General features: G+C 46.0%; 1 protein-coding gene, 1 long non-coding RNA gene and 1 pseudogene across 3 annotated transcripts in view; 2 read left to right on the top strand and 1 right to left on the bottom strand.

Moving 5' to 3' along the window:
• SIAH3 (siah E3 ubiquitin protein ligase family member 3) overlaps positions 1-26,718 on the top strand; it is a 64,830-nt gene that overhangs the window by 28,991 nt on the left and 9,121 nt on the right. The window lies entirely within an intron of this gene.
• Positions 7,203-10,641, bottom strand: LOC113919232. Its single transcript, XR_003518900.1, has 3 exons — positions 10,513-10,641; positions 9,029-9,331; positions 7,203-7,272 (listed from the first exon to the last, which is right to left on the bottom strand). It is a non-coding gene; the product is annotated as an uncharacterized LOC113919232 (long non-coding RNA).
• LOC113921043 lies at positions 12,599-12,703 on the top strand (annotated as a pseudogene).

The following is a 26,718-nucleotide window of genomic DNA, read 5'->3' as shown; positions in this document are numbered from 1 at the left end:
AATGCAGTTTATTTGACTACAAGGTAATTCCTTTTAATGCAGTGTGTTTTCACATGATCCAATATGCTGCCTACTATATTTTTTTTAAAAGATTTTATTTATTTAAGAGAGAGAATGAGATAGAGAGAGCATGAGAGGGGGGAAGGGTCCGAGGGAGAAGCAGATTCCCCGCTGAGCAGGGAGCCCGATGCGGGACTCGATCCTGGGACTCCAGGACCATGACCTGAGCCGGAGGCAGTCATTTAACCCACTGAGCCACCCAGGCGCCCTGCCTCCTACACTTTTAAAAAATCATGAATTATTGGGGAAATGTATTCACCTCTAAGAAAGTTATCTTGGCACTGAAGAACAAGTCCCCAAATCACATCCCTGAAAGACTGCAATTTGCCTACTCATTGCCCCCAAATCATGAGAGTGGGCTAGTATGCAGGTCTGAGCTGAGACCCCAGTGTCTTCAGAGAGGGCCCCGGTGCTCTTTGGACTGGTAGCTCCAGGAGCTGGACTTCTCTGAGACGCCTCGGGCCCCACTCCTCACTTACAGTGGGGAACACGCACCCCAAGAGCCAAGGCCTGTAGTCTGAGCCAGGAACATGTAGGTATGATGCATTCCCTGTAACTGCTGCTGAGGGCCCCATAAATCATTCCTGGCTGGCCCCCAGGCCCTCAACCCCGCTTCCTGGAGGGTGGTGCCGAAAGACAAGCACGGAAAATCAATTCCGTGTGGGAAGAAGCTCTGGGTATTTCACGGTGAACGAGGGTTCTGGTTCTCTCTTCCCACCCAACTTGCAAGACAGAACTCGCCCACCACCCCCCACCTTGCCACTTTTTCTACCCCACCCTCATGGATTAAGCAAACCAATAAGGGAGAAAGGGTACTTGCTCAGGGCCATCACTGGGTGATGAGATGATTAAGAGGGCCACAGAGTCATTTAAATGACACTTGCTCATAATTTGCATCTATGTTCTGGTTAATGAGGATGACAGTTAAATTTGCACTTTGAAGTCTAATGATTCTTCCGATACCAACATTTTTTGAAGGCCTACTCTAGGTACTAGGTCCTGAGGCAATATGGTTTGGGCCCTAGAGAGGCTGACAGTTTAGATGGAGAGATAGGAAACCAAATCAATGTAACCCACCGGGCTTGGGCTAACCTGCATTTGTTTGCTAGGGCCACCGTAACAAAGTCCCAACAAAGTAGGCGGCATGAACAGCAGAAATCTGTTGTCTCACAGGTTCTGGAGGCTAGACGTCCCAGATCAAAATGGTCACAGGGTTGGTTTCTCCTAAGGGCTGTGAGGGAGAATCTGTCCCATGCCTCTCTCCTCGTTTCTGGGGGCCTGAGGACTTCCTTGGCTTGTCGATGGACTTCTCCCTGTATCTTCACATCATCTTTCCTCTGTAATAGATCTGTCTCTGTGTCCAAAATTCCCCTTTTTATAAGGACACCAGTCATATTGGATTAGGGCCCACCTTCACGACCTCACATAGCTTGATCATCTGCCAGGACTCTGTTTCCAAATAAGGTCACAGTCACAGGTACTGGGGCTTAGGACTTCAACATCTTTTTCAGGGACACAATTCAACCCATAATCGCACCCATCTATATTTACAAAGCAGAGAGGCGGCCACAGAGGTGGGACAGTAGATCTGGTGGGAGAGTCCCGGCAGGAGAGGAGGAAGGCCCAGAGGGAGGGGTCAGCCACCTAGAAAACTAGACCCTCCGCCCCCACAAACAGAGCATCTTGACTGCCCTTTGGCTTTGGGTGTGTACTGGTGGATGATCCACCCTTAGGAGGAGGCCCTGCAGGGCACAGGCGCTGTGGACTCTTTGCCCCGGGCGTGGGCACAGCCAAGCAGGTCAGAGGGGCAAGTTCAAAGGCTCTGCTGAGTGACCCAAAGGCCTATTTTACCCTTGAACACAAAACGGCTAATTGTGTGGCCACCTAAGAAATAGCTTTCTTCTGAATACCAACTTCTGGGAAATTCTCTTTTCTAATTTTCCTCAGTCCTCTCCTCTGAAGTCTGACTTCCTCTTTGCTATTTTTTTTTTTAATTTGGAATTACCGATTTCTCGTAGAGGCCCTTGGTGATCTGATTCTTCCTCAACAACCACCACTCCTCACACACACCCGCATCCCAGCCATGCCCAGTGCTGGGCGGCCCCCAGACGCACCCACTTCCTCCTGCCTCTGTGAATTGGTGCCCCCTGTCCTTCCTTTCTTCCTGACATGCTCTTCCCATCTTGTATCTGTTAGAAACCAAGTTCAACAGCAAATAATAACAACAACAAAACAGTGGCTCATGTGGGATTTACCGTGTTGCTACGTGAAAGCAGGCTGGAGGCAGGCAGGCAGGCCCACGGTAGATGGTGACCACACAGGACATTAGGGCCCCGGGCTCGTTGCCTTTCTACACTGGCCTCTCCTGCTTCCTTTCTCAGTGTTGCAAACGGTCAATAGCTGGCCCTGGCCATCTGAGCCATCACGTCCACATAGCCATAAGGAGGAAGGACAAGGGTTAAGGGCACATGAGCACCTAGGGGACAAAGACTGCTTTAGTCATTCCTATGTCCCTAACCCTCCAGCACCTGACAGAAGCTAAGAGTAAAATTCCTTTGCATGAATTACTATTTTATTGTGGTAGGCTGATAACGGACCCCAGAGATGTCCACACCCTGATCCCCGGATCCTGGGAATGCTGCCTTATATGGCAAAGTCTTTGCCCAGGTGATGGAGCTAAGGATCTTAAGATGGAGAGATTGTCCTGCGTTACTGGGTAAGCCCTAGACGCAATGGCATGTATCTTTATAAGACAGAGGCAGGGAGAGATTTGGCACAGGCGCACAGAGGAGAAGTCGTATGAAGGCAAAGCAGGGAGAGAGTTGAACATGCTGGCTTTGAATACCGGAGTGATACAGCCCCAACCTGAGAGACGCCGGTGGCCCCCAGAAGCTGGGAGAGGCAAGGAAGGATTCTCCCCCAGAGCCTCCGGACAGACACAGCCCTGCTGACACCGGAATTTCAGCCTAGTGCTACTAATCTCAGATTTCTGACCTCCAGAACAGTGAGAGAATATCAAGTTTATGGTGGTTTAAATTTGTTACAGCAGTCCTAGGAAAATACTACACTTATTTACCACTTAAAACATCCTCATTTAACATAACTACATATATAAACACAACAAATACCTATATGTGTGTATATGTGTCTTAGTTTGGGGTCTCCAGAAGCAAACCCTGAGATAGGGACATAACACAGGTGGCTTATCTGGGAGGTAAACTGAGGAAACACCAGCAGGAGAGTAAGACCATAAGACAAATGGAAGGCAGCCACATGAGGTGCACGCGTGAGCTTGCGACCACCGTTGGCATCTGGGGTGCAGTTGCCCTGGGGACCCGTTGGGAGACATTAGGACATTAGAGTTCTCCCCTTAAGAAGGAGGAATCTGGGTATTTTCCCCCCAATTTCTAGCCATCTGTGGCAATGGCTGCCGCTGGGGCCGAGTCGCAGATGCGTGCAGCGTAAGGCATCGGCATGTTTGAGAAGGGGGGTGGCCCGGGGATGTGGGCCACACACCTGCAGACCTGCTGGGGGTGGGTAACAAATAGGCGGTCTTCCCCACACACGTGTGGGAGGCGGCCACGGGGCACAGCGCGCAACCACAGGGGTTCGGGACTCTGGCCAACCTCACATCATAGTTGCATCTGTGAAATGGAAATAGCAATGCTGCCTGACTCGTGAGATAGTTGGAAGGAGTAAAAAACACATATAAAGATAAAACTATGTATAAAATATGAATATACATGGTATTTATTAAGGTGCTTACATTGATCCAGACACCATTATAAGTGTTTTATATGAATGACTCATTTAATCCTCAGTAACACTAAAAGGCTGGTGGTCTTATTATTCCTATTTGCCCATGAGGAAATTTAGGCACCAGCAAGTAAGTGGCAGAGAAAGGATTTGGTCGTCTAGTGCAAATTCCTAATCATGATATAGGGCTGCCTTCTTTCAGTGAAATAGTATTACCTGATTCAAGGTATTAACTACCTGGTTGGTAACAGACTCTGAGAATAGTATTACCATTGCTGTTGTTGCTGTCATTATTGTTCACGGCTGGGACCCATAGGCATGTGTGGTTACCACGGACATTCTCTCAGGGCTCTCCTCCTGCCATGTTGGATTGGCTGTCCCAGGGCAGGTGAGCAGCAGTTAAACGCTGCGCAAAGCGAAGAGAGCCCCCTGCTGAAGTCATGTGATGTCGGAGAGCAGTCCCATGGGCCTTCACCGCCATGGAGGCCAGGCAGGCCAAGGTGAGCAGTGTCGTTGCAGCTCTGCCTCGAGCAAACGTGCGTACAGGGTGAGGCCCCGAAGTACTGCTGTCATGAGGGCGGTGTTGACAGTTATGCTCAGAGGCATGCTATCCCTCCCGGGTTTTATAACTCAAGGTTCTAATGTATAATGAGACTTTTAAAGAGAGATGCATATGCATACTTTTCAGTCCACGGGTCAGTGGAAAGAAGTGGCTAGAGACAAGTCTCTTCTCCAGCTGGGGTATTAACAGGTTGCACTGGCTCAACCTCACTGCACTGTGCTTATTCCAGTCTAGCCATCAGGATCCTGAAGTGAAGAGGCCCGCAGAAGCCAGGCCACCAGCCTGCCGGACTGCCGGGCACAAGGCCCTGCGGGCTTGTGAGGGGAGGGGAGGGCCCCCGGAAGTGGCACAGTGTCGTGGCACAGAACGTGTCCAAAATTCCCACATCAGATGGAGCTCCAGCTTTGGCTCCTTCTGCTCTCAACCCAGGTCTAGCACTGTGGGGAAGCAGAAGGGCCCAGCCTGGCTGCCTCGGCTTCGTGAGAACCTGGGCAATGCAGCTGAGCTGCTCTGTGCCTCAGTTTTCTCATCTCTAGAGTGGGATGGATGGTAATTCCTAACACATGGCTTTGCTGTGAGCCAATGCATGTGACGTGCGTAATGTGACTCCTGGTTTTTGGAAAATGTTATACAAATAGTATCTGTTGTCATTTTTATTAGAAGCATCCCCCATATTGCCATGTCACCATAACAGTCTCTGGGGGTTGTGTGACAAATGAAGAAAAGACACCTAGGAAGTCAATCAACTTGTCTAAGCTCTGGAGTCTCACTACAGAGGGGGCAAGAATGGAATTCAGGGGTGTTTTTTCTACCGAGCCCTTTGAGATCATAGTGTGAATACCTGTAATCAGTGGGAAAAGCCAGAAAGGTTAGTCTTTCCTGGCAGATAAGATGTAATGCTTTCAAATGAATCAGGCAAAGTTAAAGGTGCTAGGGCTTAACCAGTGTCTTAGTCAGAGTTCTCTGGAGAACAGAACCAATAGTATCTATTTACAAAAAGAGAGAGAGAGATTTATTATAAGCAGTTGGCTCATGCGACTGTGGAAGCTGTCAAAGTCTGCAAGGCAGGTGGAAGGCGGAAACCCAGGAAAGAGTTGACGTTGTAGCTGGAATCTAAAGACTGCAGGCAGAATTCCCTTCTCCTCGTGGGAGGTCAGTCTGTTCTCATTTAAGGCCTTCAACTGACTGGATGAGGCCCCCCCCACGTTATCAGGAGTAATCTGCTCTACTCGAAGTCTACTGATTTAAATGTTAATCTTACCCAGGGGTGCCTGGGTGGCTCAGTCAGTTAAGCATCTGACTCTTGATTTCGACTCAGGTCATGATCTCAGGGTCATGAGTTTGAGCCCCTTGTCCAGCTCCACAATGAGTATGGAGCCTGCTTAAGAGTCTCTCTCTCTCTGCCCCTCCCACCCAAAATAAAAATAAGTAAATAAATGTTAATCTTACCCCCCCCCCAAAAAAAAATACTTCCCCAGCAATATCTGGACTGGTGTTTCACCAAATATCTGAGTACTTGGACTAGCCAAGTGGACACCTAAAATCATCACATCCAAAAAGATGAAATACATCAGTATGACAGCTCCCCAGCAAGCATCCACAGTGATAGATTTTTATTTCTGCTGGATCTTTATGAACAAATAAACTTAGAACTTCCTCCAGCAGTCTAGAACAATCTGAGCAACCTGGTGCTGTGGGGTGAGCCGAGATCTGGGTAGGTGAGAGAGAAGGAAGCCTACAGACTGCAGCACTACCTTTGTATGCGCTATTCCCCATGCCAGCAATTCTGCTCCCCTGTTTGTTCCTGCTTGCCCACTTCTTGCTCCTCCTCTTCCCAGAGGTCACTTCCTCTGGGAAGCCTTCCCTGATGCCCCAAGATGATGTTGGTTTTCCTGTGAAATATCCTCTGGTACCCAGGACTTCCCCCACGCCATGGCACCTCCCCCAGGTATGTAATTGCTTAACAACTTGTCAGTTTCTCCCTCTGAATTCTTTTTTTTTTTAGAGAGAAAGAGTGAGCGAGCAAGCGCGCGCACATGCATTTGCGGGGGTGAGGGGGAGGGAGAGAGAGAGAACCTTAAGAATCTTAAGCAAGCTCCACACTCAGCACAGAGCCCATCACCAGGCTCAATCTCACAACCCTGAGATCATGACCTAAGCTGAAATCAAGAGTCAGACGCTTAACCCACTGAGTCACCCAGGCGCCCCTACTCCCACTGAATTCTCAGTGTCTTGGGGACTATGCTCCAAACACACTTCTTGCATGGATGGACGGGTGTTATGGACTGCGTGGTTGTACCCAACCCCTGAAACTTACACATTGAAACCTAACCTCCAGTGGAGTGATATCAGGAGATGGAACCTTTGGGGGGTAATGACATTTCAATGAGGCTGTGAGGGTGGAACCCCCACTATGGGATTTGTGTCCTCCCAAGATCTGGTGGATCTGGCGCCCCCTCTGCCATGTGAGGGTGCAACAAGAAGATGACCATCTGCAGACCAGACAGCCATTCTGCTGCTCCTTGATCCTGGACTCCCCAGCCTATGGGAAGGGACCTTGGACTCTCCCAGAACTGTGAGAAACAAATTGTTGTTTAAGCCACGCAGTTTATGGCATTCTGTTATAGCTACCTGAACTAACCAAGAGAGATAAGCAACTGAGAGACGGAATGACTTTGTCAGGCTAGGCAGAAGGGCTTGTTGTTATGAAGGGGGCTGAAGGGGTCTCGGATGCAATACTGCAGGAACAGTGTTCTCCATGTCTTCGTCTATTCGGACTCTTATGACAAAGTACCACAGACAGGGCATCACATAAACAACAGGAATTTATTACTCCCAGTTCTGGAGGCTGAAAGCCCAAGCCAGGGTGCCAAGGTGATCAGATGTGTCCTTATCTGGCAAAAGGGGCAAAGGAGCTCTTCAGAACCTCTTGAGTAAGGCAGTAATTCCATACATGACGGTTCCATCCTCACGACTTAAACACCTCCCGCGGGCCCCACCTCCTAATACCATCACGCTGGGCACTGGGATTTCAACATATGAATTTGGAGGGAACAAAAACATTCAGACCATCTCATTCGGGTTCCCTGGCAGCAGGTCTGGGGCTTTTTTTTTCCTGCTCCCTAAACCATGTGAGCCCACACTCGACCTCTCCCCTTCTCAGCTGCATGAGAGCATCAGCATGTAGCGCTGAGGCCAGGTCCTGGGGCAGGCTCACGGGCTCTGTCTGGGTCCAGCCCATCTGCTTCTGAGTGTGGATGGTGCCCACACAACGGCCAGGTGCTCTCTCACTTCCCAGCAGCCCCCACGGGAGCCTAGAAGGCCTGAGGGGACCTCTGTTCACCAGCTTCCTTCTGCTCCTGAGAACAGACGGTAGCCTCTCATTTCCAGCCCAGAAGAGGCTCAGCACCTTTATTTGCTACCTGCACTTGAGCGTGTGAAGACACCCAAGACTTGCTCTAACTGTGTTAATGCCCTGTGTGTGTCATCGGCAAAGGCTTTCATATCACTTGAGCATCAGAACATCCTAGGGCAGGGCGCCTGGGTGGCAGCTCAGTTGGTTAAGCAACTGCCTTCGGCTCAGGTCATGATCCTGGCGTCCCGGGATCGAGTCCCGTATCGGGCTCCCTGCTCAGCGAGGGGCCTGCTTCTCCCTCTAACCCTCCCCGCTCTCATGTACTCTCTCTCTCATTCTTACTCTCTCAAAATAAATAAATAAATCTTTAAAAAAAAAAAAAAAAGAAAGAAAGAAAGAAAATCCTAGGGCATTCCTGCTTTCTAGTCCTGGGACCTCAGGCCTTGTTCTTAGCACTCAGCTGCCTCATCAGGTTGCTCTTTGGTGCAGGGGTGTGTGTGTGTGTGTGTGTGTGTGTGTGTGTGTGTGTGTGTGTGTGTGTGTGTGTGTGTGTGTGTGTGTGTGTGTGTGTGTGTGTGTGTGTGTGTGTACACACCCATGTGTGTCACAAAGAAGCATGACATTAAGGAAGGTCTACCCTGGGCTCCTAGTGATTCTCCTAGTCATGATAACAATCATTATAATCATTATAATGTTAGCCACCCGCGGCTCCAGAACGCCTGTCGGGATTAATGGGATGTGTTAACAAAGTGCCACAAGTCCTTGGGGAAAGGTCTTTAGCAGGCACTGGCTTGAACCTCTCTCAGGTGAGGAAGAAAATATAAACTAGGAACGGAGTCACATCCTGGCCACTGCCCTGCCAGTCTTAGATCCTCTCTGACTCTGTTTCCTCATCCGTAAAATGGGCACACAGGGCTTATCTGTCCTTTCTCTGGGGATTGGGGAGGACAAAAAAGCGATCATGTGAGTGAATAGCCTATGAAAACGAGCCAGCTTGGGACATACTCCCAAGCTCGGCCCTGCATTATCAACACTCGGGCCAAGTTTCCACATCAACCAGCTTGGGGATCGACTGGCAACTCTTTCTCAGAAATCCCTGTGGTTGTTCAAATGTGATGCACCTTCTCCTCCACCTCCGCAAGTTCTGGGAGGTGTCCTTTGGATGAGAGGCTTTGGGCTAAGAGGAGCACATGGGGAGAGTCTAGCTCTGTTCTCTGAATGTCCTCAGCGTCCCTGCCCGGGTGATGTGTCCCTGCCCAGTCAAGAGCTAAGGACTCTGAAAATCCAGAGGGTACCTTCCCACAGGGTTCCAACGTGGAGCCACGCTCAGGCCCTGAAGCTTCTCACAGCAGGACCAGGCTAAACGTGCTCTGGTTTCCCAAAGGCAGAATCGCCTTCCCTTTGGAAGACTTTCTCCAGAAGGACTTCTGAGCCCTAGGTCAGTAGAGGTTGATGTACATGAGGAGCAGAAGTGAAACCCAGAAGCAGCCAGCTCCCAGAGCGGACGGGCTTGGGAACCCTTGGGAAGAGAAACTGGAGTAGGTGACAACAAAAGCAGTCTTCTTCGCCCCACGCCATAGCCTCACAGCCCTGAGATCCTAAAGTGGCCGGACACACAAAGAAAACATCAGCCATGAGGTTTCACTTAGAGGACATTAAAAGGACTTTTCCAGAATATCTATTTTTCCTATCAACAAAGCCTACTTGCAGTTTTCAAAATCTAGGTAGGCTGAAGACATTCATTTCCCTCAAGAAACGTCCATTGCCCCCACCATGGCCAGAGTACCAACCGCTACCATCCTTCATCCCCTTCCACTAGTGGTGCTTCCCTGAGTTCAGAGAATCATTATCATGGCTACCACTGGCCACTGAGTAGCCACTGCTCTTTACCAGGCAATGTGCTGAGGTATACGAATCTCTCTTTTAAAATGCTTGAAATTACCCTACGACAGAATTTCTATTATTGGCCTAATTTTACAGGTGAAGCTCAAAGAGGTTAAGTAACTTTCCCCAGGTGGCACAGCATATGAGCAGTGGCACTGGGACTCAAACCCAGGTCCCCAAAACTCATGCTGTTAACTTCTTCCCTACTTTATTTCTCTGGGGCATAACAGAATAGTTCTTTAACCATATTCTCATGGAAGCCAACCAGAAGGCTATGGGCATGCAAGCTATGTATTCTCTTTCTTTCTGACTCTGTGCCTGATTCCTGGAAAGTCTGTCCCAGGCCCTTTCAGGTACCGAATGTGCAGACCCTCATTTTAACTAAGAGTTCCATGGAGACAATGAACCAGAGGGCCCCGAGGAAATTTGTTACCTCTTGTCTCCAGAGCTGCCTGCACCTGAGTCAGTAGACAATGCACAACCAAAGTTTAGCAGCAGAATTTGTTCAAAGTAATCATTCTTGTCGAGTATCAATTCTAGACTCCCAACAGTGGCAGAGTATAGCAACATAATATTTCTCTAAGGGTTTGCCTCTGACTTCAAGCTTAGAAGTGTTGAAATCAACCAGCTTCAGGCACATGCCAGGCTAAAATTCCAGCCCTTCATTGGCCCGTGTCCTAGCATTTTTCTATTTCCAGAGGGTGATTTGCTCTGATTCCAGCACACATCAATACCCCACGTCTAAGCCACTAAACACCAGCTGCTGGTAGCAGCCTTTGAAAAATGCCTCCCAGATTTTAAGTATCCAGAGTGGTTTGCAACAGCACTACATCAGCTGGATAACACACGCAAGAGTCAAGATATATGTGAGCTCCTGGTGCCAACCATTCCTCACCTCGCACTGTGTGAAAGCTGACTCTGGCGCGAAGGAGTACATCCATCCATTCAGCCACCTAGCCATTATGGAGCAACCCCGATGACACGAGACAGGGCTGGGCCTGCTTGCCCCTCACCTTCACTGAGAGGTGCAGGTAGGGCCGAGCAGGTGGAGGACCCTGGCCTCTCCTAGGGGAGGACGCAGAGCTCAGTTTCCTGGGAGGGTCCAGAACAGAACACTGGCCATTGTGAGCCAAGCTGAAGGCTTCTCCACTACCCTTGCTGAGTTATGCCTTCAGCTGTTGCCCCAGGACCCTGCACTGGCTTAGGAGCTTTGGGTGCTCTGGGTCAGGACAAGCTCAAGGAGGGAACCAGGGACAGCACTGAGCTTGGGCTGCTGATAGAATGGAAGTGTTTTTGGTCTTGTCTTTGCTGTGCTTCCCCTCCTCCCCTCTCATCTCCCTGCCCTCCAACACATTATTTTAAAAATAACATTTTTCTAATTACAAAACCAGTACATATAGGGGTGCCTGGGTGGCTCAGTTGGTTGAGTGTTGGACTCTTGGTTTCAGCTCAGGTCATTGTCTCATGGGTCCTGAGATAACCCCCCCGCATGGGCCTCCATGCTCATCAGTAGGGAGTCCGCTTGGAATTCTTTCCCTCTGCCCTCCCACTCAAGCTCCTGTGTGAGCACACTCCTTCTCTCTCTCTCTCTCTCAAATCAATCAATCAATCAATCAATCTTTTTTTTTTAAAAAAAGTACATATAGAAAACCACTAAGAAAAACATTGCCAGTATTCCCACCCAGAGATAGCCACAATTAACATTCTGGAATTTGCGGGACATGGGTGGCTCAAGTTGGTTAAGCGTCTGCCTTCGGCTCAGGTCATGATCCTGGGGTCCTGGGATGGAGCCCCACATCAGGTTCCCTGCTCAGCAGGGAGACTGCTTCTCCCTCTCTCTGCCTCCCCACACTCGCTCTCTCTCTCAAATAAATAAATAAAATCTTAAAAAAAAAAAATCTGGTATTTGTACTTCTAGTACATTTTTTATGCGATATATTTGATTGTATTTTTCTATAAGAAAAGAATTATATAGTGATATGCCTATACAGTCCTACCTGGTTTTTTAAAAATAACATATTGTAAACACTTTACAAGGTCAGTATGAAGGTAGGACCTTCTTGGGTAAGCACTTTGGGCTCTTTTTAGCCCTGTATTCCCTGATTCGAGTCTCTGCCAGGCAGAAGGAACACGGGCCAAATTTACTGACACTCTAGGCTGGGAGTCTCCTTGTATTCTGGAAGCCGCTGATCCTGCCCATGGTCAGGAGTCATGCCCAGCGACTTGTACACGAGGCAAAGCTCTCCATCTTCAGTGGGCATACACCATTTATCTGGGGTGTTTGTTACAACGTCCAGAGATACTCCTTTCCCAGATCTACAGGCGCAAAAAACATGTCTAGTACTTGCAATGATTCCTAAACCACAGTCTAAAAATTTCCAGTGAGGCCTTAAGTGCGAAATGAAAATTATGGAGTCCATTTAAGGGTCTTGGTTCTGTGGAGCCCCCAACATGCCCATTCCCCCACCTTAACTCCCGGCAGCTCAGCCAGTTACTTCCAGGCAACAACCACTGAAAGGTCAAAAGTCATGAAGGGCAGCCTCAGGATTTATGTCCACTTCAGGACTCATTGACCCTCATCGACTTTTTTATGAGTCAGGACCAGGAAGGGACCATCAATATTGTTACAACTGGGTTGGAAGCTGAAGGCAGAAAGAGAGGGCACTCTGGCTTCAGATGAGAAATGGGTATAAATTTTAAACATTGATAATTTGATGTGTGCATTAACTGTAACTGAATTTAGTACATGTTTTAGGTTCCCGTTCCATCAAGAGTGGAAAGTTAATCTTAGCCAACTTGAAGATTCCCCACTTTTGTCTAGAGTTGTGTCCAAATTTGGAGGGGCCAATGAAGTGAAATTCTGGTAGATGTTTGACAATCAGCTCGGGGTGGGGGGAGGGTATGCATACCTATACATACATAGGTTCATTTTAAATTTTACTGACATAAAGGATGTGTGACACAATTTTAAAATAATAATAAAGACTATACTTTCAGGGGTCATTTCTATAGTTTGTTAAAATAATAAAATATGCAATATTTTTCATTTTGAATTCCACACAGCCACACAGAATGCCTTCACTGGTTTTGCTGAATTCTTATACCCCTAGGCAACCTTTGGTTGTAATTCAGCCATTATTTAACAAAATCAGATTACAACAAGAAGCCACCACATCACTGATGAATGTGTGTGATTTCCATATGAATGTTGGTTGATATTTTCTTTTATGTTAACAGGATACAAGTGAAAAAACAAAGGTAAATGTCAGAATATCACTCACCCATCAATGCTGTGAACAACATCTTGGCTGAACTGGATAATAATTTTAAGAATACTAAAAGAATATTCCACCAATACTGTGTGCTATCTAACACAAAGTAACAGCTACACACACGACACCTTTTTTTTTTTTTAAGATTTTATTTATTTATTGGAGAGAGAGAGAGTACAAGCGCGGGGATGGGGGGGCAGGAAGAGGGAGAAGCAGGCACCCTGCTGAGCAGGTAGCCCAAGGTGGGGCCCAATCCCAGGACCCAAGACCTGAGCCGAAAGCAGATGCTTAACCCACTGAGCTACCCAAATGCCCCCACACAACACTTTTAAGTTTAATTTGCCTTATTAGCATTTTCTCCATTGCTTTCTTCAGTCTGCTCTAGACAAAAAAACAGGAAATTAAGCCCTGATTCCCAGCATTTGTCAATTTCCTTGGTGTAGAATGCTCTCCCCACAGCTAATTTCAAGCTACCAACATGACATTGTTCATGAAGTTGGGAGGAGATGTTTACCATTATTTAGTATTTCCACCATACAGATAAAGATATAAAGACCGATTTACAGATATGTAAATAACCTCAAGAATACATCTATAGTAAAAAAATGAGGAAGTGATGAGTTTGGGGTATTACCTTTGTTCTTAATATAATTTATCTAATTGTCAGTTTACATAATTTTAACAACAGCTGTATTTAACAACCAGCTCACAAAATTCCTGAAACTTTCAAAATTAGCTCTTGTGAGCTGATAACATCCAGGGCCAGTGCACTGTCGAATGGTTGGATCTGATGGGCATTCTTTCTAGCTATTGTCATCTATCCATAATGACACCTACTAAGAATTCTCTCTGCCATCTGGCCTCTGGTCATCAGTCTAAGCAGGTCACCACTATGTCCTGATTTCTCTATACACACTGTCTTCTCCAGGTCCATAAGCTCTCTCTCAGTTCACTTCTATGGATAAATGGAGATGCAGATTTTAAAACTCATTGGGACAGTTGGAGAATCTTCTAATGATATGCAATGCTTTCTGCTCCACTAAATGTACTAAATAGACCCATATCTGTTTAAGTTTATTTTTGGACTCTCTGTGCTGTTCCATTGGTCTGCTTGCTTTTTCATGAAGCCGAATCATACTGTTTTAAATACTGTAACTCATTCGGTGTTTTACAAGTTGGTCGGCTAGTCTCTTTCACTGCTACTCACTTCTCAGTAACATCCTAAGTGTGCTTGCATGGTTTTTTATATAAACTTTTTAAATCAGCTTGTTTGGTTGTGTATTGGCATATTTGTGATGATCTTGTTAAATGTATGGAATGTCAACATATTTATAATATTGAACCATCCTATTCATGAATAGATTATACTTTTTACTTATTCAATTCTTTGTGTTCTTCAGTAGCATTTTAAACTTTTTTTCTTATAGTTTGTGAATGTTTTCAGTAAAATTTATTCCTAGTATTATTTTTAATGTGTATAACTAGTTTGTGTTTGAATAATTATTAGCCTATATTTATTAAACCTGGGCTTTACTGAGTTCTTTAACATTTATAATAATTTTCCAGTTATGCCTCCTTTCCAAATCTTTATACTCTTATTTCTTTCTCCTATCAAATTGCATTGGCTACTTCCTGTGGAATCTTAAATAACAGTACAATGAACATTCTTGATTTATCCTGGATTTCAGTGATGCTTCCAGAGTTTACCCATTATAAGTCATGCCTGCCTACTTGTTCAGAAAGTTTCTATCTCATTCTATTGTTTATAAGTCTTATTGAAATATAATTCATACACCTTCTAAAGTGTATGATTCAGTTGGTTTTCATATCTTCACAGAGTTGCACAACCATTTTGCCACTCGCTAATTTTAGAAAATTCTCATCACCCCCAGAAGAAACCCATACCCATTCGAAAGCACTCCCATTCCCTCCTCCCCCTAGCCCCTGGCAGCCACAAATCTGCTTTATAGGATTTGCCTATTCTAGATATATCATATAAATGGAATCATACAATTTGTGTCTTTTCTGAAGGAAATCTTTCACTTAGGATAATGTTTTCAAGGTTTATCTATGGTGTAACATGTATTAATATTTCATTCCTTTTGTTGTCAAACAACAGTCCTTGAATGGATATATACATTTTGTTTATTCATTTGTCAGTTGATGGGCATTTGCTTTTTTCCAGGCTTTGGCTATTCTGAATAATACTGCTATAAACATTTTTTGTAAAAGTTTTTGGGTGAACATCAGTTTTCACTTCTCTTGGGTATGTACTTGGAGTGGATTATATGGTAATTCTATGTTTGACTCTCTAGGAACTGCTGGAATGTTATCTAGAGCAATTGCACCATTTTATATCTCTACCAGCAGCATATGAGGGCTCCAATTTCTCCAGACCCTCACCAACACTTGTTATCTGTCTTTTTTTAAATTTTAGCCACCCTAGGGGGTACAGTTTCTTACTGGGGCTTTGAATTGCATTTCCCTAAGAGCTAGTGACACAGAGCATCTTTTTATGCGCTATTGGCCATTTATGTATCTTCTTTTGAGAAATGTATTCTCAAATCCTTTGCCCATTTTTATTTTTTTTTTAAGTTTTTATTTAAATTCTGCTTACTAAACATACAGGGTAATATTAGTTTCAGGTGTACAATACAGTGATTCAACACTTCTCCTTTACCCATTTTTAAATTGTGTTCTTTGTCTTTTTGCTGATGAGTTGTACGAGTTCTTTATATATTCTGGATACAAGTCCCTTACCAGATATATGATTCGGGTATTTTCTCTCACTTTTCACGTTATCAAAGGTTTTTCAACATCAAGGAAGATCTTTTTGATCTATTTAAATCGTGAATCATATTAATAGCTTTTTAAATATTGAAACAGCCTTATATCCCTGAGAGGAGCCCTTTCTAGCCAAGGCATATAATTCTTTCCATATGCTGCTGCTGTACTCCATTTGCTACCATTTTGTTCAGAATTTTATAATGATATTCATAAGGGAGATTTGTCTACAGCTTTCTTTTTGTATTATCTTCATTAAATTTTATTATTTTATTTAAGTAGATCATTTATTTGGTAAGGAACCCCTCTGAAACCATCTGGCCTGGGGGTTACATCTTGAAAGAGCTAATGGGAGAGGCGTGACAACTGTCTCTTGCTTCTTAGCAACTGATGTGTTTAGATTTTCTATCTTTTCCTGAGAGTACTTTTGTTAATTCATCTTTTTTAGAGAAAGTATACATATATTCATATAGGCTGTAGCAAAATATTGTTTTATAATTTCTACAAATTTCCTCTCTGTCTGCACTGATTCTCATCTCATGTTTTACCAGTGTCCTTTAATAATGGCTCATGTGTTTCTTTGGGATGGCCACATGCTGAAAACAGAACTGGAAGTACCAGTGCTTTCATGAGTTTCACCGAGGCCTCTGATCTCTGTTTTAGAATATTGCATTATCCCTCAGCATCCCCCCTGCCTATTTCAAGACATGAACTGTGGCTCCTAGTAACAGCAAATGTGGCTTCCCTGGCTAGTGTGGGAACACCTTTGTTGAGAATTATCGTAATGATCCAGAAGCTTTCCCACTGTTCTTTTTGCCCAGGGACCACACTCCAAGGTCCAGAAGAAGGATTAACTCCTTCCCTGCCTCACTCCACCTAGCCCTATAACCTCACCATCATCAGGGCCCAGTGGCTAGAAAAAACTAGATGCCTGTCACCCTGCCACTTCATTGAATTTTCTTACTCTTTGTACTAATTTTCTGGTGGATTCTCCTGCATAATATCCCCAGTCCCTAGAAAAAGCATTTTCCCTTCTTGCTACCTGTACCTTCCAGAGCCAGCATGGACAGGCACAATCTCCTCCAAAACTCAGCCTTGCTGCCCCTTAATGTTTTCACCTGCTGGCCGAGGCCAATGCCTGGAACACAGGAAACACCAGGCAGCAAATATTATCGACTGGGCAGCTGGCTGACCTTACCTATATTCGGGATCACCTGAAACACTAGATATGAAAACACTTTTTTTAAATGCTAGTGATGGTTCAAGGTAATAGTTCTTGACTGGAAAGACGGCAGAAGAATGAATAATGTAACATGTTATTAAATATCTGTGGAGCCCCTACTGTGTGCAAGGCTCTATACCCACACACGTGACAATGATGACAGTTTGTCATAATTTTTCGTCATCCATATTAGAAGGCATTCAACAGAGCCTTTGTGTCATGGTCATAGATCCAGGATATGGGATGGACCAAAAATGTTGTGAAACCCTCCGCCATCCCTCCTGCCCACCAGCCCCCAGTCTTGTTTTCAAAGCTCTCAGTAATCAAGGTGCCCTGTTCCTGCCCAGCCTTAGTTCTCGGTCCTCTGCTGAGGCCTCACCAGTCAGTGAAGACCAGCTCCTGTCCATGCTTGAGCCATTCTCCTTCCTCTAGGAGTGCTCTCCCCTCATCCTTCCACCACCCAGTCCTCATCTATTGTTTCTGGCCCATTTCTAGAGTCTCCCCCTGCACAAGTCTTTTCCTACAACTGAAGCCATCTGATACTGAAGAGAGCACAGCCCGCTTCACTCCATGAACTTTTACACTGCAGAAACATAAGGCTTCACATATGGCAGGTGCTGGTGAGCTCCCTGATGGCCAAAACAGCAATGTCAGTGGCCATGTCCCCTCAGTGCGTCACACAGCATCCAGTATATTCTAATTGCTCTACGGATACATGCTAATTGTTAGAGACCCCGGGAGAAAATGGGGTCTCTACAATCAAAAGTGGACACAGGCAGAATCTGCCCTTCTCACGGGATAGAGGGATAGTCATGGGGGAGGGGCCCCTCCCCCTGCCTGCCATGAACATGGTGCCAGGAGAGGTCACCCACAAAGACGATGTTCTATGTCATTACCAATTCAGTCCCCAGGGAAACCCTCGCCAGGGCCTTTAATTTCTTGTGTTAAAACAACAAACGAGGTGACCTCAGCACAATCTCTAATAGGTAGCATGGGTCAACAATTATTCATTTGTACTAGTGCTTTTCGCATGACGGGCTGAGATGAAAATTTGTCCTCTTCCTGGCAAGAGCTATAAATTAGTTTTATGCTACTGTTAAACCCAGAGGCAAAAAAGGGAAGGGATTCGAAGTGGGGGAGGGGCAGCAAACAAGGCCTGACCACTTCCAGTGACAAAGCTACTTCTTGGACTGTGTAGACAAGTGGGAGGGGACAGCCGAAGACGATGAAACTGGGCCAGATGCAGAGTCTCTGACACGAGACAATGAACTCTTCAAGGATCTGAACTGAGTCTTATTTTTCTTTTTATGCCAACATCTGGCAGGTTTGCTGAATGAACAAACTAGTAAATGACGGGATGTATGTAACCATTGTGTCTCTCTTAGCCAGATCTGAAGGAAACCAATTATGCCACATCCCTATGAGTTCGTGAGTTCTCCAGGGCCAAATGGAGCCAATGAAAATGCCGGTGTTAATCAACCTTTTTGAACATGTATTGTTCCATAAGATATTAAGTGGAAAAAAACAGCTTATAAGAATTTGCATACAGTGTTTAGGTATTTATGTTTAAAAGGCCTTGAAAAAAGTACACACCAAAATGTTAATAGTGGCATTTGTCAGGACGGTGGCATTCTGAGTTTTCTATTCTTTTCTTCATACTATGCAGAATTTTCTAAAATTTGTGTGATGAGAATACATTCCCTTCTAATCGGAAAAAAAGTTTTGTGTTATTTTTTTTTTTTTAATCTATCATCCTCCCTTAGTTATCCGCTAGAAAAAGAGAACAGTGGTGTAGATCATCTAGAAGATGGGAAAAATCACCCATGCTTGACTTTGGAATCTGTTACATACATTTTTTTCCCCAGAAGATTTATCTTCCTAATTATGCTTTGCTCTTTACTTAATATTAGGATTAGTTCTAAGTCCCTGAGCTCCCTTGCCAACTAATGAGCTGAACTACATGGCAGGAAAAGTCAGCTTGGAATGAAATGAAATATGAGCTGCAGATAATCCACAGGCATCTGAGGGAGCTTTGGCTGCACACACAGAGAGACGGGTAGGAGGCTCTGGGGGGCTCAGTTCCCATGCTCGAAAGCCAGACTCCTGAGGCTCAAAACCCAGTTCCACTACTACGAACCCCAAGGTCTTAGGAAAGCCCCTTATCCTTTTTGTGCTCTGGTTTCTTGTTTCTTCATTTGCAAACTGTTAGTGGTGATGGTCCCCACCTCCCGGAGCCCAGAGGAGGATTAAATGAAACGATGCGTGTAATGTGTTTAACACAGGCCCTCAGCAGTTGTCAGCCAGGACAACCGTGTGTTGGGGGCACACCCTGCCATGATTTGCATCCATATCATACCTCCTTCCAAATGGATTTCACTGTTTATAACACATTTTAACATATTCCTCATATCCTCAAAGAGGGGAGGCAGGTTTCATCGTTCTCATTTACAGTTATAAAAACGAAGGCCTGGAAAAGTGAAAAGAGTGCTCTTGGTTTTGTAAGGAGTGGAAGGACTGAGACCACATCTCAGTTCTCCATGAGCCGCTTTGCCATGAGCCCCTGCCCTGCCACCATCACCCATAATCTACGCCTCCACTCCCTTTCTTAGCCAACACCAGATGCAGGTTTCATCCTGAGGCCTATTCTTCAAGACTTGGGAAGATGAGCCAGGCAATTACTGTTAAGTGCTTGGCCAAGATCAAATGCCATGCAAATGCCAAAGTCTGGTAATGGGGAGAAATTGAAGAGACTTCGGTTCTTTTTGGCTCCTGGTCATGAGGCTGGTAAACGTTAGCAGGGCTAGGATTGAGGACTTGTCATTTCTGTGTTTTATGGAGGAAGGCTTTAGTGCCATTAGCAATTTGTCTTCCTTCAGAAACATCCTCCAATATTGGATTCATGAAAGAATTTTTTGGCAGCGGTAGAACAGGGGAGAGCATGGGGAGGAAGATAAAGTCCTTCCAAACCCCTCTTCCTTTACAGGTAATTCACACAGAAATCAATCCCTTTCCAGACCCTTAAAGTGCATCCTAGCTCCTTCGTCACCCGCCGTCCAAGGCTTCCTTCTTTTCCTCCTACCTTCCCTCTCCTCCCACTGGGTTCAGCATGAAGAGAAGAGAAAGTGAAAAAGGACAAGGCAACTTGCACGCAACCCTCTGCAGGAAACTGGGCAGGATGCCGCCCTGACCATTCTCCTACACACCCCTTCCTGACCTCTGACCGCCTCTGCCATACTCACCAGAAAACCCCACTTTGTGACAATTGGGACCACGTTTGCTTCATTCACCAGTTTATTCCCAGCATCTAGTAACTGCTCAACATATATTTGTTAAATGAATGAATGAGTGGGTGAATGAATGAATGAATTCACTATGTAACAGCAGAACAGTGTGGAAATCACTGGATGCTGCTGAAGAGAGTGATGTTTGTTTATGTATTACTACTGAAAACGAAGAGGAGGGGGTGCCTGAGTGGCTCAGTTGGTTGAGTATCTAATTCTTGGTTTTGGCTCAGGTCATGATCTTGGGGTCCTGGGCTCGAGCCCCACACTGGGCTCTGTGCTCGGCAAGGAGTCTGCCCCCCCCCCCCAGGCCCAGATGCATACCCAGGCTCGCTCTCTCTCTCTCTCCCCCTGAAATAAATAAATAAATCTTTAAAAAAAAAAAAAAGGAGGAGGAAGCTGCTTCTAATAGAACTTCTGAACATGAAAACCCAATTAAACTAAATAGTAGGAAATTGCCGTCATAAAAATGAAGAATTTATTAATTAAAGCTAGGCTCTCTGAAAGAATGCATTTAAATACTTTGAAAAGAAAGAAGATAAACCATCCTGCCATTTTGTGCTTAAAAAATTCCCTCAGAGTTATGCTTCCTTCCTGCCCCTCCTGTGAAGTCAGTCTGTGTTCCAAGCTCCCTCTGGCCATGGGGGCTCTGAGAACTGACAAATTACCGGGTGTCTTGTGGAATCAGGCAGCCCTTAATGCCTATGTTACAAAGGTATTTTGGAACCTGCAAGGACTGGAGGATGTTGAAGAATCAGAAAGTGAAGAGGAATGTCTGAGATCTCTGAGAATCCTCTATCGGATTCCAAAAGGGCTGCCCGGCAGGCTCTAAATGGGTGGGGACGAGCCGGTCTAGCTCCTCCTCCAAGTGCAGTCTGTGACCCAGCAGCTCTGATCCGCAAGCAGTCTGGTGAGGGATGCAGAGCCTCAGCCCCAACCCAGACCCGCTGACTCAGAGTCTGCACTTGCCCCAGATGCCCAGGGGACTCGTGTGCACACTTCAGTGTTTGAGGCGCACCAGGCTAGCCCACTGTCTGCCGTCTGCCGAGCAGTAAGAGGAGTTTTGCTGCTTGTCATACTACAAGGGACGTTATGGGATTTATACAAGTGCAAGGCACAAAATCAGGTGCTTTGGATCAGAGTTTTACCTGTGCCTTTCCTCCTAAACATTCCCCAGAGCATGGGAAAAAGCAGACAGATAGGAGGCAAGCCCAGCCCTGGGGTGATCCTAGAAGTAAGCCAAGCTGCCGGCCTTGTACGCACTGCAGCGATCCTAGCCTGCAGATGGGGAACTCAATCTCCTTCCCCTTGGGCCAGTTGGAGAGCCTGGGACACCAGTAGAAAGTGGGCACCCTTCCCTGGGGAATGGGGGAGATGTGAACCAAACGGGCCCAACCTTGAAAAGTAGCCATGGTGAATTCTGGAAAGAAATGCACTTGTGGGAACAATTGCAATTGCCTTGAAGTACATTGGGCTAATTATCTTAGCGGACACTAATAAACATGTTCCTTAGAGACACACGGTGACTGTAATAACTCAAAGATGAATATTGGATGAATGAGTTATTAGGGACTGGCCGGACCGCTAACTCCCCAAGCCCAGGGGGCAGCTCTTCGCCCTTCTGCCTTCCTAAGCCTTCCCCCGAAGCCTAAGATTTTTTTATTAAATATGTACCCAGCTACTGGGAAAGCTTTAGAGTCAATAAAACACCTACCCCCACCTCGCTTGTGGGGATTTACCTGGAGCCGTCAGCCACTTTCCATGGTGGTCCTGGTCCTCAACTGGGGCGAGGAGGGCCACACTGCAGAGAGGGAAGGAACCTTTGTTCAGCCAGGCACTCACCCCAGAGTTAGGGTTAGCCTGCTCTAACCCGCTGACACGCTCTGGTCCTAGTTTCACCCTCAGCCGTTAACCTCGTCTCAGAGAGGAGCCTGCCACCTGTAGAACCAATGGGCTAGGCTGCACCACTCCAGCCATGACCCGGAATACCCTCCCTCCACTGCCCTTCTTCCCGGTTCCAGGCCCTGCCTCCCCCTGGGAGTGTCCGCCCACAGGACTCTTATGCACCCGGGGCCTGTCCCTGCTGTGACTCTCCTCCCCAACCTCCAGTCCCCTAGGTGTTAACATCATAGGCAACCAGATCAATCCATGGGTCAAATGAGCGCATGGAAAAATGAGAGAAAAGCCTTTCTAGGGTTCTTCCTTAAGCTTTATACAGGTGCCCCTTTAATGGTGACCTAGAGACAATGGCCGAACGCACACCCCCCCATCTTTCCTTTGTTTGCTCACGTAGAGCATGCAGAATACACATAGCATAGCAATAGCTCAACAGACTTAGACGTGTGTGTGTGTCCGTATAACCACCACCTAGATCAAGAGTTAAAATATGTCCAGCCCCACCAAAGGCTCCCTCACGTCCATTCCCAGTCAATATGCCCCCACACAGAGATAACCACTGTTCAAGCCTCTGTCACCGTAGCTCAGTTTCACATGTTTTTGAACTTCATAGAAATAGAATTATTAAGTATGTACTCGTCTGTGTCTAGCTTTTCTTTATGCAACATATTTTTGAAATTTATCCCCGTTGCTGTGTGGAGCAGGAGTCCATTCTCTTGTTACAGCTGTGTAGCACTGCATGGTGTGAATTTACCACAATGTATCCATTTAAAGGACGTTTAGATGGTTTTTAGATTTGGGCTATTAGGAATTGATCCTTCTATAAATATTCATGTGTATGTTTTCTCATCACATAATGCTCATTTCTGTCAGGTGTTGAATATAACCATAAATGGCCTGAGATTCTATTCTGCTTGTAGGCTCTCAAAGTAGCCTGCCCCAGGTTCATAGATGCTGGTGGAAGACATGAGACTCTTGGGTCAGAGATGAAGGGAAGTTTCTTAGCCACAGCAGTAGCAACCGCTAAGGTATTTGCACTTTGGCACCAGTTCCTTGAAACCCAATTCGCACAGGTACTGCAGAGTGGATGGACGACGTCTGCACATACAGTAAGTGGCATTATAAAAGCTTAGGGAACCCAAATCTCTTCTAATGTATAGTAAGCATGCCTGCCCTTAACTCCAAAGGAAGATACGGTGTCTATGTCCCAAGGCTATAAACAAACTTGTCCTTTGCTCCAGAGAAACACTATCTCTCTATTCAAGGCTGTTCACTACAAAAGCATCCTTGAAAACATGGTCTGGAATAAAGGACATTCAGTGTCATGCTTGCAAGACATGCAAAACTGCAAGAGATCAATGAAGAATTGCTTCCCAACAACTGTATGCCCACGAGTGGAATTACTGAGTCAAAGGGGCTGGTGTAGATTTAGCATTAATAGATACCTGCCCAAAAAAAAAATCCAAAGCGATTGTATCAATTTGAGCTCCCATTAGCAGCGTATGAGAGTTTCAATTGCTCCGTATCCTTACCAACACTTGGTATTGTTGATCTCTTTCATTTAAGCCATCCTCTCATAGGGCCATACCTCTGTTTTTGTTTTTTTGTTGTTGTTGTTTGTTTGTTTGTTTAGGGACTCTTCCACAAAGCAGGGCTGCTTACATGTTATTTATAATGATGGTTCGAATCATCATGAATACCGCTGCCATGGGCAGTGTAGATCAGAGGCTCTGGGGAAGCAGAACAACACACAGGGCCAACTTCTCTCAGGGAACATGCTTTAAAAGTATAGAAAGGACAAGGTAGTTCCTAAGCAGGGCAAACGGTCTTAAGGGAAGGCCCTACCTATGCAATCCTCTTCAGGCCCGCCACCATGTCTGAGGGACCTCAAAGAGGAAAGGCGGAGGGGATGTGCAGGTGGGGGAGGTGGGAGGACCAACGACCAGACCAGCTCAGAAGATTGCCTAAACTTTCTAGCAGCACTGCACTGGCCAAAATGCTGGTAAATGATGCTGACAATGAAGATGATGATGAAGGTGACAGTAATCACTTACTGAGTACCAACTATGTTTCGAGCACTAAGCTGGGTTCTTTACCTATATTAAACTACTCTGTACATTGCAACCAGCCTCCACTGGCCAGTGATGAGATGGAAATGGTCAGTAAAAGCCTTCTGCTAGCGAAAACATTGGTCTTGGGTAAGAATTGTCAGGGAGCTTTAAGGGAGATTTGGAAGGTGTTCTTTGATGTTTTTACAATTTCATCTAATTCCAATATGAGCCTAGAAATTATACTGGGTGAATTGCCTTGGCCTACATCTCAATCAACTAGGTGGTCGACAATAAAGATAGTAGTAGTGAACACGACAATCATGGTAATAATATCTTCTTACTCTGGGCTAGGTACAACACAACATGCTTTGTATCTCATTCAGTCCTTGCTTCAACCCTATGACATAGTATAATTCCCATCTTATAAAGAAACTGAAGCTTAGAGAGGTTAACTAATGAATCCACAATCTCACGGTTTTTAGTAGCAAAGCCAGGATTCATTTCCAAGTTGGTCTGACTTCAAGTATGTTTTCCTTCTACTCTGTAGCACCATCTATCCAACTACTCTTCATCAAATGACACACTTCCTATTTTAAAGACAAGCTTATAGGAAGACCCCTAATTTGCTAACGATGATTATGTGGGAGTTTAGCCTGCTGTTGAAAGATGGTCTTTGTGTGAAATGACCCGGTCCTCTGCTCTGGATTTGGGCCTTTCTGGTATGAGCACATGGATGTGAGTTGATAACCATTCTGGATGGACTAGAGGCCACATCCATGCCTATGTGTAGACATAGTGTTTCCTGACAGTGAAGCCATTCCCAGTCCTAATCATCCAAGAAAGAGGCAAGTCCTCAGGTAGGAAACCGGGATCCTAACGGGGCGGGGGGGGTCCGAGGCCAGCAGAGAACCCCTGCTTCTCTCACAGCCTGGCCATTATGGGCCTAGAAGACTTTGAGGAGTACAATGTGCAGGCAGGAATTCATCAATGATGGAAAATTTGGAGACTGGGAGCCAGAAGGGACAGAATGGAAAGTCCTAGAAGACAGGCCTAATATTATATACAGTAAGCGAGGCCTGACCCTAAGCACGGGTCCACTTTGAAAGTCTAGTCAGAGTGAGCTCAAGAATGCTTCTGATACATTTGACTCTGAATCTGCAAATAAAGAGTTCAAAGATACACCTGGGATCAGGGACACACATGAATGAACACCTCTCTGCATTGCCTCCCCAGGTCCCTACAGATACCGGAAATTCCACGGTATCAGCAGTCACAGGCTGGGTACCAAAGGCTACTCTGTGGGTAAGGGTGAAGGTGAAGGTACAGAGCTCTGGCAGAGAGGGCTGAATTTGCCGAGTTCCTGTCATGATGTCTTAAACAAACACCAGGGATGGCATATGGCCTTGGAGCAGCCTGGCCGTCAGAATGTCTCAGCTCACCCAGGACACACCTCTGCCCCCTCACAGCTTCTGAAGTTTGCATTTGCATATGTAGTCATTTTCAGCCACCCACGCACTCGTGCCAGGTGATGGCGTGGACTCCCACCACCCCTTGAGCAGCCCTGTCGCCCACAGCCTGCGCTTGTCCAGACTGGTTGGGGCAGTGCTCCCAGCATGCTAGGCACACCCCCCTCACATCACTCCCTCAGTCCTAGAGTCATCCTATGGAGATGCTCACAGTAATGGGGCTCCAATTCATTTATTTTTCACCTTTAATCTGCTCACACGAGCACCAGGTTTCACTCGCCAATTGCAGATATAAAAATCTGACTACACAAAAAGCTGCTTTTAAGAAAAAGTCTTTCATCTACAAGACTCATAACACTCATTAGCAGGCTCAAAATCTCGCAGATGAAAGGCAGAGCCCAAGAATCAATGAAGACCAGAGCAGCACTCCTCTGACTCCCTGGTTTGACTGCAGGCCCACCCCTAACATTTGCAGGGCTCAAGGCAAAAGTGCAAATGGAGGTCCACATACTTACAAGTCCAGATACTTACAAATAAAAATCAAGGTAAAAGACTCTTCAAATATGTTCTACACTCCCACTCTAATAATTATGCCCTCATAGTGATCTTCGTGGCCACAGCCCCCAGCCAATGACCTGTCTCACTCTCTTCCTAATTAGGCTTAATCCTAGGTCTCAGGCAAAGGCAAGTGAAGCCCCACTAGCCACACATCCAAGGTCTGTGTATATCCCCCCAAAATAGTCACCCGTCGGCCACATCTCATGTCTAATGGTCCACCTTCTGCATGTTGGATCCCAGGAATAGCTTAGCTGCAGGAAGCTGACCTAGAGCCACTGGGTAGAGAATTCCAGGATCCCAGTTATCTGGAGCATGGGCTACAAGGTCCAGTTCAGGGGCTCTGGGTAGACACAACCCATTCGTGCCTCATCTCATGAGGAGAGGTACAGCTGGAAGAAGGCCAATAAGCTTCGGTTGGACGGAAGTTACTTCCTGATGACTACAAGCAGAAAATAACTAATAAGGAAGTATGGGTGCATTCAGCCTCTTGTTAGGCCAGTGGTCCCGCTGAGGTATAGGGAGGGAAAGTGGGTGTAGACCAGTCGAGCAGGTGGGCAGATTTCCTGGGTTG

This window comes from Zalophus californianus, chromosome 3 (assembly GCF_009762305.2).
Source record: "Zalophus californianus isolate mZalCal1 chromosome 3, mZalCal1.pri.v2, whole genome shotgun sequence".
NCBI lineage: Eukaryota > Metazoa > Chordata > Mammalia > Carnivora > Otariidae > Zalophus > Zalophus californianus.
This window is presented reverse-complemented; position numbering and strand designations above follow the sequence as displayed.